General features: G+C 36.8%; 1 long non-coding RNA gene across 1 annotated transcript in view; it reads left to right on the plus strand.

The window, feature by feature from the left end:
* LOC143268241 (uncharacterized) overlaps positions 1-9,666 on the plus strand; it is a 39,691-nt gene extending 30,025 nt beyond the window's left edge. Inside the window, exons 2-3 of the long non-coding RNA XR_013043928.1 lie at positions 6,854-7,061; positions 7,498-9,666. This is a non-coding gene — a long non-coding RNA (uncharacterized LOC143268241). The remainder of the gene's footprint in view (positions 1-6,853; positions 7,062-7,497) is intronic.
* The last annotated feature ends 6,080 nt before the right edge of the window (positions 9,667-15,746 follow it).

Consider the following 15,746-nt stretch of genomic DNA (forward strand, 5'->3'; position numbering starts at 1 on the left):
AATTATAGGAGGACACTAAAGAGCAAAATTTAAAAAAAATAACTAGGATATCTTTAACTGCTGATCTAATGAACACTTTACACCAATAACTTCATAACTAATGTTTACTGAGAGCTAACCATATTACAGATACTGTGGAACATTTGCATACCTGATCACCTTTAATCTAATCCAAATAGCAATCTTTTGTGTTATCCTGTGTGGGTACTTAGCATTGAATAAATAGATTGTCTATTTCATTCAAGTGAGTGGTGAATTCCCAGTGTTTGGTTTGGTTGTCTCTGTAGGTTTTCCCATCATGATCTTGATGCCCCTTGCTCATAGAGTCCCTCTTCTCTCTCTTCAACTGGACTCCTGGAGCTCAGCTTGGTGCTTGGCTGTGGATCTCTGTATCTGCTTCTATCAGTTACTGAATGAAGGCTCTGTGATGACAGGGTATTCATCGGTCTGATTATTGGGGTAAACCAGTGCAGACACCCTCTCCACTATTGCTAGTAGTCTAAGCTGGGGTCATCCTTGTGGACTCCTGGGAACTTCCGTAGCACCCAGTTTCTCTCTATCCCCATGATGTCTCCCTCTATCATCATATCTCTTTCATTACTCTCCCTCTCCATCCCTGTTCTAACTCAACCATCCCATTCCCTTATGTTCTCATCGCTCACCCCCTACCCTCTATCACCCCCCATCCCCAGTTTACTCATGGAGATCTCATCTATTTCCCCTCCCCAGGGCAGTTCATGTGTCCTTCTTAGGGTCCTCCTTGTTATCTAGGTTCTGTGGAACTGTGGGTTGTAGTCTGGCTATCCTTTGCTCTACATCTACTATCCACTTATAAGTGAGTACATACCAAGTTTGTCCTTCTGAATCTGGGTTATTTCACTCAGGATGATATTTTCTAGACCAACACCTATGGAGCCTCCATGAGACTGGACTAGGCCCTCTGCATAAATGACAGTTGTGTAGCTTGCTCTGCTTAAGGGGCCCCTGGCAGTAGGATCAGGATTCATCTCTGGTGTATGAGCTGGCTTTTTGGAGCCCACTACCTATGGTGGGATACCTCACACAGCCTTGAGGGAGAGGGAGGGCCTTGGAACTGCCTCAACTGAATGTACCAGGCTCTGCTGACTCCCCATGGGAGGCCTTACCTTCTTGTAGGAGGGAATGGGGGTGGGAGGGTGGGGAAAGGCTGGAGGGGTGGGAGGAAAGAAGAGGAGAATTGGTATGTATTGGTATGTAAAATGAATAATGAATTTTCTTTAAAAAAAATAAGTGGTGAATTAAGATTCATTGTACCTGAAGATGTCTGTCTGTAGAACCCAGACTATGTATGAACCATGCTGCCTATGTATGATGTATGGTTGCCCTGAGTTTCCTGTGTAGTAGGACAGGAATTTGCAGGGAACTTAAGTTTGCTGAGCACAAAATGCAGAGTCTGAAACTATTCAGATTGACCTTTGGTTATCTCATTCCTTAACTGTAAGTCTCAAACACTGTGGTTATGTAGCAATTTTTTTCTCAAGCACAGCATATATAAATAATGAGGTGGAAAAGCTCACTACAGAAACACTTTCACCACAGTTTTATCTGCTGCATCCACCACAGGTCTGGCAAGCTAATATTGTCTTTTGTAAATTAGCCAACACCATGCAAATTTCAGAAAGGTATCATGATGCTCCAGAATTTTAAAAGTAAAATGTCAGAATATGGTCCAAAATGAACTGGTATGAGGAGAATTCTGTGCTTGTGAGAACATATGAAGAAAACCAGACAAGAGTCTTGTGACCTCAGTTTTTTTCAAACAAAACAGAATTGTTCTTGGAATGTGCTCCCATGTCCCTCTCAGGTATAGTGGATGGGAGTGAGTTTACCTCAGATAAATTGTTGCAGCTGGCTATTGTTATTTGTTTATATGCCTTTATGGAAAAACATGTTTTTGTTACATGCATCTTGTCCATTATATGTGGCTTGGTCTATGATTGTACACTTTACTCCTGTGACTCTCGTTAACCTCCAGAGTATTAATTGTTGGGTGCTCTAAATAAAGTTGGTTATTGCATGAGGCTTTAGTTCACCTTATTTATCAGCTCCATTCTCCCAGGTCCCACTGCCCTTAGTGTGGTAAACAAATCAGGCATGTGAAGCCAGCCCACTACGAGATAAGAGAGTGGGGAGATGAGGGAATAACGGTGCAGAAACCAAGGAAGACTTTGCCACATCGAGCTTGTGAATCATTTCTTAAAGAAAGAAGGACCACAAGCATCAAAATCACAGCTACTAGACGGCTTGCAAGTTGGTTATGATTATAATCCCTGGTTTCCAGAAGAAGGAACTTTAGATGAACAAGTATGGGCTCCAGTCTGAAAGAATATTGAAAAGGGCATATAAACAAGGAAGAAAGATCATTGTTCAACTTTGGGTCACTTGGGCATTGATTCAAATTGTTACTAGAAGATGAGGAATATATCAGTCATTAGGAAGAGATGAATAATTTCACAAATGGGTGTAAACTAGATGATCAAACCTTAAAATTGGTAAGAGACAAAAAAGAAAATTTCCCTATGCAGGCAAAAATCAAAATCAGCAGCACCAATAACTGTGCCGGGCCACCCCCTCAGCTCCCTTACATGAGCCTCTTTTAGATGTGTATCCTCCATTGCCTGAAAATGACCCTGAAGCATGGAGTAAGGAATTTGATAGCACATCTAATCTTGAATTGTATCCACTTCCTGATGAAGATTTAGGAAAGCCTATGAAAAGGCTAACTTTACAACCTAGGCAAGCTAGGGCACAGCAGGGAAATGGAATTCTTTCACTAATCCCTCCCCAGCCTCATGAGCTGCACTTAGTATTTCCAGTTTAATTTTGGCAAAATTAAAATGTTTATCAGAGATGAGAAATGGATATGATGAAAGATTTTTCAAAGGCCTTTGCTTCCTATGGATCTACTGTTCCATATTGTTATGAGTATCTTTTTGGTTGGAGCCACAGTGCACAATGGTTAACATATGATTTTCATAGTTGCTAAAATGGTTCTTAACCCTTCCCAGTTGCTTCCGTGGCAAATGTGGCTTGCAGATGAAGCCATGGAAAAGTTTGACAACTAAGGAGTAATCCTGGAAATATCACATATGAAATGCTGACAGGGACTGGTATATGGGTAGCAGCAGATTATCATTGAATAACATACCTCCTGCAGCCCTCACACACATGTTAGGGATAGAGCCTCTTGGATGAAACTGGATCTAAATTTGGATGTAGTTATATAAAAATTATACAAGGTCCTTCTTTGCCTTATGCTGATTTCACAGGGAGATCCAAAGACGCTATTGAGAAATAAGTAAAAGGGGAACAAAATCAAGAGTTATTATTAAAACAGCTGGCTTTTGATAAGGCCAGTGAAGATTGCCAAGGAATAATTAGACCTCAGAGGGAGTTAGGAAATGTTATGGGTTTTCTGAAGTTATGTAGAAAAATGGGAACTTAAAAACCTAGTACAAAACATGTTGCTTTAGAAGCCTACACTTTCAAAGACATGTCATTAAAATGTTTCAACTGTTGCTGACCTAGTCACTTAAATAAACGATGTAAATTGCCCTTACAACAGATGGATGCTCGTAACCCATGAGCTCCCAGTTTATGCCCTACATGCAAGAAAGGGAAACATTGGGCTAATGCAGATTTAAATTTGATAAGGACAGCAACACATTGTCTAGTAACAATAACAATACCAGTCAACAACAGGGAAATGAATTAAGGGGCCCCTCTCAGCACCTGCAAAATTAGAGGGTTTAAAGCCAAAAATAATTAACATTTGTGCCAGCTTCAGATTATAACCAATCTATTCTTTTGTTACAAGCTGCTGCTCAAGGAAGTGCTGCTATGGATATTCCTTGACCTAAAGATATTGCCATTTCCCATCTCCAATGTTCTTTTAAGTTACACACAGGACCTATATTCCCTGGAATAGTTGGACTTTTATTGGGTCACAGCAGTTTGTCCATGAAGAGAATCATAGTTCATACAGGAGTCTGTAGCACTGATCTTAAAAGGTCTTACTCATAAAAACAAACCTGGAACCAGGTATTGGGGTGAATACTGAAAGATCAGAGAGACAGAACAAGCCACAGCTAACCTCACCTCACTAATTCCTAAGCTGATATTGTTTCCTCAGACTGGAAGCCTCTGAGTCCTCATCCAAATGGATCTCAGCTGAATTGCTGCTAAAAGTTTAAAAAGACTAAAAAGCCTCTAGTTCCTGGTTTTCACATCTTATATACCTTTCTGCTTGCTACCATCACTTCCTGGAATTAAAGGCATGTATCTTTCCCAAGCAAGACATAAGATCTTAAGTCCTGGGATTAAAGGTGTGTGTTACCAAGCCTGACTATTTCCAGTGTGTCCTTGAACTCACAAAGATCCAGATGGATCTCTGCTTCCAGAATGCAGGATTAAAGGCTTGTGCTACCACTGCCTAACCTCTATGTTTAATATAGTGGCTGTTCTGTTCTCTGACCGCCCAGATAAGTTTATTGGGGTGCACAATATATCACCACAGGAGTCATTGATGAAGACTACACAGGGGAAACTGTGGTCATGATCACAGTGCCCAGTGGCTGGCAATTTAAAATAGGAGAAAAAGTGCTCAGTTACTATTATCGCCTTATGTAGCCCCTTCGTGGAAAATGCACTTCGTGAGGGAGCATTTGGTAGTGAAGATAAAGCTGTAGCTTCAAGTACTTAATTGAAATAAAATGATTAACCACTATTGGATTTAAAAAGGAAAGGAAAAACTTTTAGAGGATTGATTAATTCTGGAGTTGATGCCTCTATTAAAACTATAGAAGAATGGCCACCCTCATCACCTGGTGGTAAATTCAACCCTGATAGTACTGGGAACAATGAGCTCCAAGGAGATTAAACAAAGTACTATAAAATTACACTGCATGGGTCCAGAAGGCATAATAGCAGTGCCACAGTCTCACGTTAATCATGTTTGAGTTCATTTTTGGAGAAGAGACTTTCTACAACAAACTCATGTAGAGGTCTGTATTCCTACCCCTAATGCTACCTGTTTTTCACAAGAGCAGGGATATCAAAATGGAAAAGGACTATGAGAAGAGTTGCAAGGGATTATTGAACCTATGTTCCCACAACGACAAAATCATAAACATGGGGTAAGTTTTTTATAGGGGTCGTTGAAAATATGCACCAACGGTCCATTTCTAAAGCAAAGTTACAGGCTCTTCACCTGGAAAAGAGCAGTTGGAGAAGGAGAACATATAACTCTTTTTTTTTTTCTCCCTGGAATCCTTCTGTGTTTGTAATTAAAAAGAAATCTGGTAAATGGTGATTGTTGATTGACTTACAGAATGTTAATGCCACCATGTGGTCAATGGGAGCTTTACAATCTGGTATACCTATGCATACAACTATTCCCAAAGATTGGCCTTTGATTATTTTGGACTTAAAAGAATGCTTTATGTTATACATATTCATCTTGATGGTAAGACGTGTTTCACCATTTTTGTTTCCTCACTCAATCATAAAGAACCTCAGCTCTGTTATCAACAGATTGTATTACCTTAAGGCATGAAAAACACCCCTACTATGTGTCAATACTACATAGGAAAGGCTTTAGCGCCTGTGAAGAAAGCCTTCCCTCAGGTTTATATGATTCATTATATGAATGATTAGCCACCTCCAAAGAGGAAGAGCTACAATCTATAGATGACATGACTCAGGTACTACATAAGCTACATTTGGGCTTATTATTGCACCTGAGAAGGTACAATAATCAGACACTGTGGGATATTTGGGACAACAAATTACTAGAAACATTGTTAAACCCCAAAATATGTCCATTAGACAAGACAATTTAAAAACACTTAACAACTTTCGGAAATTATTAGGGAATATTAACTGGCTATGACCTACTTTGGGAATACATAATTATGTACTAATCAATCTATTTAAAAGAAGGAAAGTCAGTGTTGGATAGTCTTTGTATTATCTTAAGAAACAAAAAGAAAGAGAGAACTATAGTTATTTGAATCCAGAATAAAAGAAGCATTTGCATATCATGTGGATCCTTCACTGCCTTAAACCTACATTCCCCACTAAATTGTCTTCTGTAAGTATTATAGCACAAGAGGATAAACCTTTGGAATGGATTTATTTACACTATAAGGGCCATAAAATACTAATTACTTACTTTATTCTTCTTGCTTAATTAGTAAATCAGAGGAGGACCTGATGTCAGCAATTAAATGGATTTTGGATTTAATCCTTGCATATTTTATTACATTTAACTAATAATCATTTTTAAGAACATTACAGAACAATATGAATTTTTAAATTTTATCTGTAGATTATCATGTGAAGACAGGCAATCATTTTTCAGTTGATAAATGGAATTTTCTCATACAAACTGAATTTGTGATTACAAAAATTGTCCAACATTCTTCTATTCCTCAGGCAGATACTTATCTTATTGATGGTTCATCTAATAGTATATTAGGGATTCGTGGTCCAGATATTTATCAGTCTATTAATATTTCTTTTTTCCTCAGCCCAATAGGTGGAGATGGCTGTTTTGATTCCTCTATTATAGTTAATTTATAAATCCTTAATTAAATATTGGTTCAAATTCTGTCATAGGTTGTATGACTATTTCCAGAAATAGTATTGTATTCATACACATGCTAACCTCCATTTTTTATTGCAGTAGGAAATAATCAAGCTGAGGCATTAACCTGCCCTGCTTTTACTTCTCCTGAAGTAATTTGGGAAGGGCTGTGTACATTTATCTGTCATTGCAGACGGATCCACAGAAACTTTGTGGATTCCTCTTCAGGTCCTCCAGCCCTAGGCCATCAAGGATAATGATGGACGGTGAGGAGACAGTGGAAGCCACCAGAAAGATAACAAACCTCAAGCTAAAGGACAAAAGGAGATATCGACCAGATCATCAGAAGTCAAGTTTGCCTACCTGGGTCCAAGTTAAGGCCCTACACACCAAGGGAAGAAAGTATTCTCTAGCTCTTTTTGACCAAGCCTCTGAGGTGAGTGCCTCTGAGCATGTGTATTGGGAGGTTCCTTGTCCGCCCTTGCTTCAACTTGTAGATTGGATGGATCCAGCTCCTGATATCATTACTAATGACTCTGTGTTTATGCCTGGACCTTGGGGCTGTAATAGGCTCATTCATTCATCTGAAGAAGGGATTGTGTTTATTTTAATCACTTTCTATTTGCATAGGCCATCATAACATTTGTGTTCCTATTAAAGGCAAATATGGTCTTATATTCTATATGATACCAGAATTACTAATCATATGGGTCTCTTTTTGAGCTATTCTCTATGTTTTTCTCACCAATATAATAATGTAACCAATAGTACTGGACATAGTTAGGATCCCTGTTGTTGGTGGCAGAGTATTACATATAATGCTTTTACTATTCTAATATTATTCATTATGTTTATAATTTGCTTCCTTACAGGAAACCCATGCATCAAATGGCAATTAGATTATCTACATCTCAATACACTCTGGATATCCTGCATTAAAAACATAAAAAACAGGGAGATGTTGGAACACAATCCAAGAGTGGAATCATGTCAGGGGAATTCTGCATGCTTGCAAAAAAACTTCAGGATAATAAAACAAGAGTCTTGTGATCTCAGTTTCTTCAAAACATGGACTTGTTCTTAGAATGTGTTTCCATGCCTCTCCCAGGTGTAGCAGATAGGAATGAGTTTACTTCAGATTATTCATTACAACTGGCTATTGTTATTTATTTATATGCCTTATGGAGAAACATGTTTTTGCCACATGCAACTTGCCTTTGTGACTGTACACTTAGCCCATGTGCCTCTTCTTAACCCTCAGAGTATAAATAGTCAGATGCTCTGAATAAAGTTGGTATCGCATGAGACTTTAGTCCACCTCATTTATAGGCTCCATTTTTCCAGGTCCCACCACCTCTTTTGCAGTGGCAGTAAATACAAATAAGAAAAACATAAAAAGATAGATAGATAGATAGATAGATAGATAGATAGATAGATAGATAGATAGATAGATAGATAGATACAGACATACATACAGACATACATACATTTTGGAGAAAAACTCTATTAAATATCAAAACATATGTTTGCAAAATTAAGGAATTACGTAGATGTAAGTTTATGAAGCGTATGTGCCATGCTTCTAAATCTGAGTGTGATAGACATACAGCCCATGACTAAATTCACATCTGAATATAATTCAGCAATACTTTCTTTCACTGTTAGGCAAGTTAGTGAGTATTTATTGAATGTCATAACTGGGTTCAACCTGCATCTTTCTAATGTGTAATACATCTTGAATTAAAATTTTCACTAGGCATACATAATGTGCCTGTAATTCAAGTTTTAAGGGCTGAGGCAGGAAGATCATGAGTGTGAGGCCAGTCTGAACTACAGAGAGCATTCAAATTCAAACTTGGTTACATAGTAAGACCTTGCCTTGTAGTGAATAAGAAAACAACACCACCCTGCCCAAATAAAGATAAATAAACATAAAATAAATAAGTGAAACATGCCAAAGGAAAACATTTGCAAGTTTTTCTAACCTATGTTCAAAAAAAGAAAAATTTACCTGACTGAGGTGAATACTAATTTCAAGATTGGATCAGAGTGTCCATCGAAGAACACTGTGTGACATGAAATGAATATGTGTAAAACAAAAGTAATGAAGAGTTCACAGTGAATAACAAAGTTAGAAAGCCTGATTAAGATAATAGTCAGTAATGTTTTCTCCATGACTGACATAGGTTGAGTAGTCATTAAAACTGACAGACATGATTATTTTTGAGCCTGTAATAGACTTTGTACTAGACACAAGAATAATAAACCCAATCATGCCAGGTCACCCAAAAGTTGTAAAGAACAAAAAGTTTCTTAACATACAAATGGTCAAAAATCAATTTGAAATCAAAGACACAGTGCTGTTTCCAACAGCATCTGCCTGTGTTGAACCATGCATGCCATCAAGTCACACCACACCAGTAAATGCTACCTGATACATCTCAGCTCTGTCTTGAAATTACTATGTGCTATGAATTACACATGTTTACTACACATGTAAAGTCTGTGGTTTAATTATAGGGGAAAACCCCAATATTTTCCTATGGTTATTCCTAAAATGTCAAATTAGTATATCCCTGGGTTATACTCTGCAACAATATTTGATTCTAAAAATGAATGTTGGAGGACCAGAAGAGAGAGAGAGTTTAGTGGATATGAGTACTGGTGACAATTCCAGAAGCCTCAGGTTTGATTTCCAGCACCTACGGTGGCTCACAGACTTTAGTAATGCCAGTTCGAGGGGATCCAATGCCTTGTGCTTTCTCTGGCTCCACGGGCACCAGACATGTAAGAGGTGCACAGATATACTTGTGAGCAAAATACCCAAACACATAAAATGAATTAAAATTTTAATTGATGTTTGTGTTTCACAAAAAGATATTGTAGGTAGATTTTGGTTGTGGATTAGCAGAGAATTTACAAAAGTCTCTTAAATGGCTCCAAATATCTGCCAATTTGTAGTACATGTTTACACAGAATGTCATTCTTAGCATTAACTATTACAAAATTAAAATATCAAGAACGCCAAGATACAGTATCAAATAGTCAGTCAACATTTTTCTTTTACATAGAAGGTGAGGAACTCATCCATACTATTACTATGTAATTTTGTTCTTAACTTTAGTCAATGGTAAAATCATATATATAAAATCATGTGTGTGTGTGTGTGTGTGTGTGTGTATCTCAAAGAATTGTTTAAAATATTTTTATGATTTTTTAATCAGTAAATGTTCTACTGATTTATGTACCTATTTTATATACCTGGAGACTCATAAATGGGAATTGCAAAGTGGGAATGTTTAGAAAGCCCTGATCTATAATATCCATTAGCAGGTATCTAAACTCTTAACTCTAAAATATTACTCAAAACCTGATGTGTGAAGAACATAGTAATTTAAATTCAAGTATTGGAGATATGCATCAAGAACAAATAATAAGTTTAGGTTCTGAACAAATTCTTGTGTTTCATTGGGCATTCTACTAAGCTGCTATATGCCTCAATTTGCCAGTTTTTTCATGAAGAAAACTGAAAAGGACACATAGAGAAAATACACAACATGCCTTTGTCCTCAAATACTAACTTGAGGGGTAGCAAGAACAAGGAAATGATAAAAAACAAAGACAAAGTGATGAACACCTCTCCATTTCCAGTATCACAGAAATCCATTTAACTGGAAAATTCAGATTAAGGAAAAATATTATTTATATAGTGGCACTGTTCCTGTAAATAGAAAACCTGAGAGACATCATTCAACTAAGCCAATGTTGCACACTTAATAAATTTTAGTGTTCTTAGCAACTGCAAACATGTTTTAGACCAAATTATTCATTCACCCATAGTGTCCTGATAATTATTCAAGACTTAGTTTCCTCTGGACTTGTGGTCCCCACTTTGTATATGCACAATATGATGTTAAAATTTAATGTGTTTTTAATTTCTTTCATTTTTTATTATACAAATTGAAAAACTTGTACTAGATACTTAGAAAAGGAAACCTACAAAATAGATTTCTTAAATGATTACTTTTTCTTCTTACCTTCACACAAATCTATAATTGTCATTCTTTGTAGAGTCAAAATGATAAATTTTATTAAATAAGCTAAATTTATATTCAGAAAACCTTATCATTATTCAATTTTGATTTTCATAGCTGAAGAAACAGACCAGAAAGATTTTCCTCAGAGCTGAAAATATATGTATATGAGGAATGGAAAGTTAAACATATTTTACTTATTTTTAAATTAAATTTATTTTTAGCTGGTACATAAAGATTGTTCATATGAATGGAGTAATATGATATTTAATTACATTTATTATCTGTAATTTTTTTAAAAGTTTCAACACTGTATCTCCTTGTCAGTTATTTATAGTAGAAGTAACAAATGTGAATAAAAAAAACATTATTACATATCACAATATGTAGGTAACATGCATGAGTTCATATGAACATAAACAGAGAAACTAGAAGATGCAACTTTTATGTTAACTTTTAATCATATATATCATATATATTTGCATGTTAGTATATAGTTATATTTATGTATATATGGAGAGAGTGGGGGAGAAGAGAGAGAAATTAAAGACATACTTTTATTTTCCAGAGCAGTTACTTATTTCTAGTATAAAATCACTCTGTAATTGAATACAAACTATGTAAATGTTGATGTGTTCCCAATTCCCTCATTGCTACATATCTTACTCATGCTAAAATTGCTTTTCCATAGAGTGGTAATCCTTATTTTATAACACGAGTAGCTCTGAAAGGCAAAAGGTTTGTTTATTTATTTATTTATTTATTTATTTATTTATTTATTTATTTTTAATGTGGTTCTTTCTAACTTCTCTGATTGGATACTCGCAGTGGGAGTGCAATGTTGAGCAGTCTCTGTGCACTTTTTCAAACATTATCACAGTTCTGTAATGAAATTGAGGCTAGGCATCTTCTATTGTCATTCAGAGGGCCAATGTGAGCACTGACTCTAATTCGGTCATTTCATCCAAGTGAAAGGAGTTCTCACTGTAAAGAAATGATCAGGAGGGACCTGTAGAATTGATAGGCAGAGACCTTATCACGAGTTGACCTTGGAAATCACTTGGGCTGCTAGCAATTCTGGACCATCAGTCTCTAAGAATTTGTTATATTTCTGTAAGCTGGAAACACTGTAGAATAGAAACTATTCAGTTCATAATTAAAATACTAATTTTGCTTCAGTGTTTACATGAAGATATGCAAGCATCTAAGTATGAAGGCAGATGTAGCCTCATCTTTCCCCCTTTGCCAGGCACTGAAACTTATTTTGGATATGTGGGTTCTTTATTACAACATCTCCATTTAACTTTTGGCTCTACAATGAGCACTGTGCCTGATACACATTAAGAACAAAATCATGGTAGATAAACAAAGTTTTTATTAGGATTTCACAGAAATCCTCTGAGAAATCCATGCTTCTGTAAATCATCAGTGCTGATACCTTGAAAAGTTACAGTTGTAATAATATTTTCAGAAAACATCCAGCATGTTGGCTTGGCCAAATGTACTCGTCAGTCAGGTGACCAGAAATTCTCTCTTCATGCCACCACTACACCAAAATACCAGCTCATGGTATGTAGGGTAAGATAGAAGGCAACTTGGGAGGAAAACAACCCTACACTTATAGAATAATTCATTACATTTGTTTTCCATGAAGGATTATGACGATTTGCCTAAATAAACCAGATAACATGTAAAAACATTATCTTCATAGAAATGTTACAATCAAACTTAATTTATGCCCAATGGACACAAGGTAATTTCTAAACATGCCTACTTTTATGGAGAGTCTGCCAAACAGGAAAGAGTTTCAATTAACCTTCTGTAACCATCAGGAAAAACTGTCTACCTTCCTCATCCTATCAAAGAATTAAATTTCCAATTAATCCTCTGGCCTGCAGTTGTGTGCACAGACTGTGGAAATATTGCTGTGCTTAAGGCTGCCCCAGCTTCCTTCGTGATTTCACATTACTGGAAGACAAGGATGGGAATGCTGGAGATGAAGAAGTGGTATTAGCCAAAGCTTTCTTTTTCTGTTTCTCTTGCACTGGTCTCTTTCTCCCATTATAATTGAGTTTCTTTTCTCTGTCTTTCTGTCACAGATGTTACTAATGATACAGAAATTGTTGAAACCAATGCGGAAAATATTTCACAAAAGAAACACTACCCTTTCAGTTTTATTGCCAGGTAGAAATTGATTCCATACTGTCTGGCTGTCATTGCTATTCATTCTCTTTCTTTCAGCCCAGACATTTATTCTCCTGCATTGATGGTTGGTGGTTCAGTGCTTCCCACCACTGAGCATGACATCAACTCTTTCACTCAGGATACAGACAGAGTCAGAAAGAGTTGAGTTTTGTTTTGTTTTTTCAAACTTTAAAAAGAGTGTTTTTATTCAACCTTTAAGAAGTTAAAGATAAGAAACAACTATTTAAATGCTTCACTTACTTTGCTTATTTTTTTTCACTAGTTGATATTTTGAATCAGTTCTCAATGGCCAATCTTGATATGATTTTTAAAAATTTAGCTTTATACATAGTATTTATTAAATGTTCAGATAGTGTTTTACAAATGTATCATTATAAGCCATTTAGAAAGTTTTTTTTCTCAAAACTGGAAGACATTCCCTAAATATCTGGCCTTCAGTTTTCACAGCTGATGGACACTTGAAGCAGACCCTGAGAACATGAGTGCTGCCTGAAGGTCCTCATGCAGCAGCGTCCTTACTCATGAGTCATAGATGTGGGGTCTTTCTGAAGAAAAACAAATCACTCAGACACTGAAAGAGACGAATTTGAAATTTTATGATGATGTGCATTATGAAGAGGTTGAAATTAAAAAATAAATATTAGAAGATATGTTATCTGGTGTAACTATTTTCATCACACTGAATAAACTGTGTAAGACAAGATCAGAGTGCTTCCTTGAGGAACGTGAAAGTCAGACATGAGTGAGTTCACACATTATTTTCTTGTTCATATTATTTTATTTAGTTGATATAGGCCAAGTTTAAGAGATCATGAGGATTTGAATTTGCTGAATCCCAAAGCATCCCTCCCACTCTCCAAAGCACCTTTACTTCTTTCACTTCAGCTACCTATTCTGAAACCAACTCATCACAGGTATTCCTGTAAATAGCCTGAGTAAAATCACTGATTTATAAGGGTTAGTGATGAACCAGCCTGCATCCATCTTAAAAGCCATCTTATAGTAATGACAAACGAGGCTTATTCATTACTAATCCTCTGATTTTGAAGGATTGGGCTTAACTACAAATGGTCCTGTATTACCTATTCCAGGAAATGGCAACCATGTCTTTGTTTTAAAAAGTTGTTATAACCATCTTGCAACCCTACATTTGTTCCAAAAGCATTGTTGTGTCTACCTTGTTATAACTACCTTGTTATCTTCTGCTGCTGTAACCCTGTCTATTTTGCCCAACAAATCCCTCATTTGGAATGCCCCTATCTTTAGACTACAAAAGCCATGTATTCCCTTCACATCTAATGCTGACTTCTCAATCCCTGCCTTGGGGGGAAGCAACTCATATACATGAATAAAAAAGTTTGCTTTAATTAATTGCTTGCTTTAGTAATTTTTTTTTTTTTTTTTTTTTTTTTTTTTGGTTTTTCGAGACAGGGTTTCTCTGTGTAGCTTTGCGCCTTTCCTGGAACTCACTTGGTAGCCCAGGCTGGCCTCGAACTCACAGAGATCCGCCTACCTCTGCCTCCCGAGTGCTGGGATTAAAGGCGTGCGCCACCACCGCCCGGCGCTTTAGTAATTTTGTCATGATGATAATGGTCAGTGGTCTTTCTCCTTGCACCTTTGGGATTAGAATCATTTGTTTGGCTTGTCATTGATGACCTACCTAGAGTAATCAGACATTTGCTCATGCTCCCCCCACCCCCCGCGCCCAGTAAAAGCCACACAACATTCAGAGGGGAGATACTCCATGTCTTCACTCTCTCAACAGCATCTGAGTTCTTTCCATAATTTGATTCGTATGAATGGCACTGCAATAAACGTGGGAGTGAGAGCACCTGTGAAGTTCTAATTCCAATTCTTTCTGACAAATACTTAGTAGTTTGATGGACAGCAGGGCCCTCTGCTTTACCTTTTTGAGGACCTGCTGTATTATTCTCCAAAGTAAATGCCTACATTTCCATATTCCCAATCTTGTGCAGAAGTTCCCTTTGAGAGTAAAAATTCCCTTTTTGAAGGCACACTTCTTAAGACACAGGCTGCTAAAAAGAAGGTAAACAATAAGGTTCTTTCAAGAATGAATGTTAAAAGGGAGGTAAAACAGCAGGCCATTCCAAGAGAGAAGCTTACTAAGACACGGGATATATATATATATATATATATATATATATATATATATATATATATATATATATCCTTATTTCAGTAAGTAGCCACAGTAAAACTCATTGGTTTACCAAGTTTGGATTTTGGTGGTGCCCTTAGTTGGATCTGTCATTGGTTCTCAATCACAGGTGAGTGGACATTTGTTGACACAACACTCATCAGCAATGTGAAAGAGTTCTGGTTTCTCCACAACCTTACGAACAGTTGTTACTTCCTGCTTGCCAGTTCCCAAATAAGCAACATGGAGACTCAATTAACTCAATATTAATTATAAATGCCTGGCCAAAAGCTCAGGCTTGTTATTAGTTAACTTGTGCATTTAAATTTAACCTATATTTCTTATTTCTTATTTACACTTTGCCACATGACTTGGTACCTTTTTTCAGTAAGGCATGCCTATATATATATATATATATATGTAGGTGAAGCGAGGGATGTTCTAAGGGGAGGTGAAACATTCCACCCTACACAGAAGCTCATCAAGTTCAGGAAGCAAACAACACAATGGCTTCAGGAAGTCCTTAAAACTGGCAGCGTCACTAGGCTCTCACCTCTACTAGCATAAATATGCAGCAATGACTTCTGAGAGACTCTTAGATCAGCCAAGCTACTGCAAAGACTCCCAGACAAACAGAAACCAGCTAAATTGAATAGAAGATGCTCAGACCAATTGAACTATCTGAGAGGACTCTCTCCAACCTACTGAGCTTCCTGCTGGCTGG

The sequence above is a fragment of the Peromyscus maniculatus genome, chromosome 13 (assembly GCF_049852395.1).
Source record: "Peromyscus maniculatus bairdii isolate BWxNUB_F1_BW_parent chromosome 13, HU_Pman_BW_mat_3.1, whole genome shotgun sequence".
Lineage (NCBI taxonomy): Eukaryota > Metazoa > Chordata > Mammalia > Rodentia > Cricetidae > Peromyscus > Peromyscus maniculatus.